Source organism: Piliocolobus tephrosceles, chromosome Y (genome assembly GCF_002776525.5).
Source record: "Piliocolobus tephrosceles isolate RC106 chromosome Y, ASM277652v3, whole genome shotgun sequence".
In the NCBI taxonomy this organism is placed as follows: Eukaryota; Metazoa; Chordata; class Mammalia; order Primates; family Cercopithecidae; genus Piliocolobus; species Piliocolobus tephrosceles.
In genome coordinates, this window is record NC_045456.1 from 23,318,773 (window position 1) to 23,323,720 (window position 4,948).

The window sequence follows — 4,948 nt, forward strand, 5'->3', positions numbered from 1 at the left end:
AAAATATTCAAACACCCAATATGCATGTGGAACAGATACTCAGAATTAAGGACTCAGAAAATGCACTTCAAAATCAAAAAGACACACCAATATTCACACATACTGGAATGGCTATAAACTGTAACAAGCTAGAAATACAGAGTCTTTGAGAAGACGCAGGTAAACTGGAACCATGAAACAGTGCTTGTTGGAATGGAAAATGATGCAGCTACTATGGAGACATGTGGTGGGTCCTCAAGAAAACAAACATAATTATCATATGATCAAGCAACTCCACACATATATACCCAGAATTGAGTAAGTGTACTCAAACTAATATTTGTGCCTAGAGATACTGCCGTGGAAACAACTCAAACAAAATAGTGGGTTAATAGCTTGTGTAAGGAGTGAAGTACTATGATGTAAATAAACCTTCAGTACATGTGGCAGAAGGAAAGGAGACAGATAGAAAAGTTCATGTAGTGTTTGAGCCCATTAAAAGGGAATGCCTGGAAGAGGTAAGTTTATACACAGAAAACAGATTGGTGTATGAGAAGGAGTCCCAGAGTGATGAGGGAGGCCCAACCCTGCCCTAGGGAGCCTTAGACTTATGAGAGAGGTCAGACCCTGCCCTAAAAAGCCCCAGACTGATGAGAGAGGCCCAGCCCTGCTATTGGGGAGCCACAGGCTGACAGAGGAGACACAGCCCTGCCCTCAGGGATCCCTACACTGATGGAGGAGGCACCGCCCTCCTCCTCAGGGAGTCCTGGACTGTTCAAGGAATCACAGTTCTCAGGGAGCCCCAGATTGATTGCGGGGGTACAGCCCTGCCCATGGGATTCTCTTATCACAGGAGACACAGTCCAGAGCCAGCACTGTGGCAGACAGTTTCCTACACTTGGAGCCCAGGGCGTGAGCAGGTGCCCTGAGGTGAGTGTGGGACCCTGGCAGAGGAGGCAGCAGCCGCCCAGTCCTAAGTTCCCCCGTGCTGCCTTCAGCATCAGATTGAAGCTCGTGGAGGCCCATGAACTGGATGAGGATGAGGGCTTTGGCGATTGGACTAAGAGGCCAGAGCAGCGGGAGCAGCTCAACGAGGCCCACGGAACTTCGGACATTAGCCCCGATGCAGGAGTCCTGAGGGGGAGCAAGAGTACAGGTGTGTGTGTGGGCCTCGAGGGCGGGTGCTGGGCAGAGCAGGGCTCCCTTCAGGCCTCCTGCCTGCACCTGAGCAGCCACCCGTAGGTGATTTCCAAGCAGTCCCCTTTCCAAGCAGTCCCTGAAATGTCCCCATGGCCAGAAAACGGGGAGAAAGGAGAAAAGAGAGGAAAAGGGCGAGATATCACCGCGGCCGGCAAGGGGCTGTGAGGAAACCTCATTCTGGGGCTCCGCAGGGCCCCTGGGCCCCACTCAGGAAGGGGACCAGCTGGATGCTTTCACATCAGCACACAGCTGCGACCGCTTCCCTAATAGAGGCTGAGTGCCTACTGCCAACACTGCCCCTTCCTACCTGGGTGTCATTGATCTCCATGCCCATGGAAGGAAGCAGGTATTTCCAGATGTGCATGGTGGAGAGTCTGCCCGGAAAATGCACTTTCCAGATGCGTGGATGTGTGTGCCTGTCTCAACTCCAGCAGGCCCAACAGGGGTTGCTCCCGAGTCGCACCTCACTACCCCTGCTCAGAGTCCTTGCCCCTCTCGGTCACCTGTGGACACGATGGGGCCGACCCCATTCGCGCTGCGGGGTCCAGGCCATCTGGGACACCAGCCCTGCTTAGGATCCCCTTGCCCTGAGTGGGTCCAGAGCCCCTAGCTGGGTTGACAGTTCTCCCTGGTCAGGGTCTTTCCTGGCCCCTCTGAGGCTCTAAAGCAGCCTGGAGCTCTAGGCTTTGTGTTGCTGAGCTATACTCCCTTGTCTTCATATAAGTGGTCTCCCACTCCCCCAGGAGCCACTGGTTCTGTCCTGTTGCAGTGCCCACGGGTCCCCACGAATCCCAGCCTTGATCACCCCATACACACTTGGGAGTGATTGGCCCTCCATTTCTGAGATGGGGCAGTTCCCTTCTAGCTGGCCTCAGGCTTAGGTGGGCATGGCTGCTCCCAACAGCAGGGGGCATTTGACCCTTCCGTGGAGCCTAGTTCTGCAACTGCCACCCTACCCCCTGCACCTGCCTGGTCACACGGACCTCCTCCTGAATGGTCCCTTTGTGTGACTGCTGCTGGCTCAGACCCCTGCCCACCTAGGACGGGTGGGGCTGGGTCTTGGCTGGCACACACACCCAGGGACCTGAAATCATGAAAAATTTGAGAATTTCCCATCTTCTCCTACAAGTTCAGTCCTGCTCAAATGCAGAGCCACTCCAAGCTGCCAGCTGACTGGCCTCCCATGCCCTGTAGCCAGAAGCCCCTTGGACCCACTCTTCAGTGACCTGTCCCCTACACCTGCCTAGTCCTCCAAATGACCCAGTTTCCAGTCCCTAACAACACCCATAGGCCCCTACAGGGAGAAGAGCAGGAGTGGTGACCTTGGCAGCCTGCTCCCACTGGGACCACCCCAGACCAACAGCGTGGGCAAGCAGCTGCCAGACTGAAGCCCAGCCAGAAAGCTGGGGATTGAACCCAACCTGAGTGCCCCTGGGGGACCCTCAGTCTGTACAGCCCTGTCTGGCAGGGAATGGGCAGTTCTCCAAGAATCTCAGGCCCTGACACAGGGGCCCAAGTGGACTGCGGTGGCTCTGAGGCCACTGGAACTTATTTCCTAATGGGCTTAGATCTCAGATCCCTTGGCAGTCAACTAACCTGACTGCCCCTATTTTACAGATAGGGAAACTGAGGCTTGGAAATGGGAAACGGTCAGCCTAACAGTCCAATGGCCCTAGAATGGTTTAGCCTCCCTTTCCACCCACAGGCCTCGCCTGCATGCCTGTGAAAAGGACAGTGATGAAGTCCACCTGGAGGAGTTGAGTCTGAGCAAGGAGGGGTCTGACCCAGAGGACACTGTCCAGGACAGCCTGGTGGCCACAGGGGCTGAGGAGGAACAGGAGGAAGTGACGGCTGTGCCTCATAGGGTCTGGGTGCAGCCTCACCCCAGGGATGAGTCAGCCTTTGCCGTCTGCACCACTTTGTGGGCCCTGTGGGACAAGCCCAGAGTGGGACAGCACCCCACAACCCTATACCTTGCTGCCCCTTCTGGGCCCGCATTCTCAGAGCAGGCAAGGCTTGGTTACTCTCTTGATAGATCTGGAAACATTTCCCCAAACTTTGCAGTTCCTCACCACCAGCTCCAGAACTGGAGCACTTCAGGGCCATAGAGAACCTGAGGCCAACAGAGGGGACACCATTTGTTCCTACAGGTTCTGGGTGAGGCAGGAGAGGTACAAGCAAGGGGTCAACTGGGATGTCTTTTTTCCCCTAGGACCAGAAATGTCAGCAGCCCAGGACACCTAGACACTTGGTCTTGGAGGGGTTCATCGAAGATAGCTTGCCTCCCTTGAGCCCCATCACCAAAGTAGGTCAAGCTGCCAAGTCCACCATCTTCTCTCCTCTCCCAGACTAATACCCAGAAAGCCAATGCTACATGCCAACCACAGGAAGACCAACCAGGTCCAGGCCCTGCTTTTGTCTGCTATTACCCCATTGCCAGGGGCAGAGCAAACTCCTGTAATATAAGGGTTGGGATTTGGATTGGTGGAGGGAGTAGTTGGGGATACCGAGGATAGCTTTGCCTTGGCTGTTACAGGCCTGTGTCTATCTCCACCTTCTGCAGCTTGTTGACAGGACTGAATCCCTAAATGATTCCATAGAGAAGAGGTCTGTCTGTCTGCTTTCTGGGCTCAGATCTTTGGTTTCCCCAAGTGGTAGATGTGGGGAGACATGGGGCCTAATGCCTCTTCTATCCTCCAGTGACAGTATGAAGAAATCGAAGCCAAACTTGCCCATCTCCAAGACTGACCAGTGGCTGAAACAATACACCCAGGCCATCGAAGTATGACCTGGCTCCCCTCTCCTGCAAAGTCCCCTGTCCATCCTGGCACCACTCTTTTATCCTACCAGTGCCCTTCCAGCCAATCAATGCTGCCTTATTCAACCAACACCCTATCCAACTAATACTTCTACATCCAATCAGTGCTCCTCTACCCAACCAGTGCTCCCCCATTATTCAATGTCTCTCCATGTAATCAAAGGTCCTCCATTCAATCAGTGCTACTCTATCCAACCAACAATCTTCCATCCTATTAATGCTCCTGCATCCAATTAATGTTCCTTTATACAACCAACACTCCTGGAAACAATACTTCTCCAATTACTCAGTGTTTGTCCAATCAATCAATGCCCCTTCATCCAATCAGGACTCCTTAATCCAATCAATGCCCCTCCATTCAATCAAGATTTCTCCATCCATCCAATACTACTACATCCAATCAATGCCTCTACATCCAATCAATACCACTTCATCCAATGAATGTTCCTCCCATCCAATCAATTCTCCTCCATCCATCAATGCTTCTCCATCTGACCAACACCCCTCCATCCAACCAATACTCGTCTATCCAATTAATCACTGCCCAAGTAACCAATGATCCTCCATTCAATAGTGCCTCACCATCCAATCATTTCTCCCTCATTTAGCCAATACTCCTCCATTCAGTCAATGTCCTTGCATCCAACCAATACTCCTTCATCCATCAACTCCCTTCAATCCAACCAATAAGGCTTCATCCAACCAATACCCTTATTCATTCAGTGCCCCTCCATTCAATTAATTCCCCTCCATCCAATCCATATTCCTCCAGCCAACCAAAACAAATTTGGACAGTCAAAACCCCTCCATCCAATAATGGCTTGCCATCCTATGAATGGCTTTCTAACAGTTTTTCTCCATCCAGCTAATATGCCTACATCCAGTCAAAATAGTTTCACCCAGCCAATGCCTCTGCTTCCGATCAGTGCCCTTCTGTTCAACCAATACTTC

The 4,948-nt window shown here is 52.4% G+C and overlaps 1 pseudogene; it reads left to right on the top strand.

The window, feature by feature from the left end:
- Positions 1 to 711: 711 nt before the first annotated feature.
- Positions 712 to 4,948, top strand: part of LOC111535281 — a 5,605-nt pseudogene continuing 1,368 nt past the window's right edge.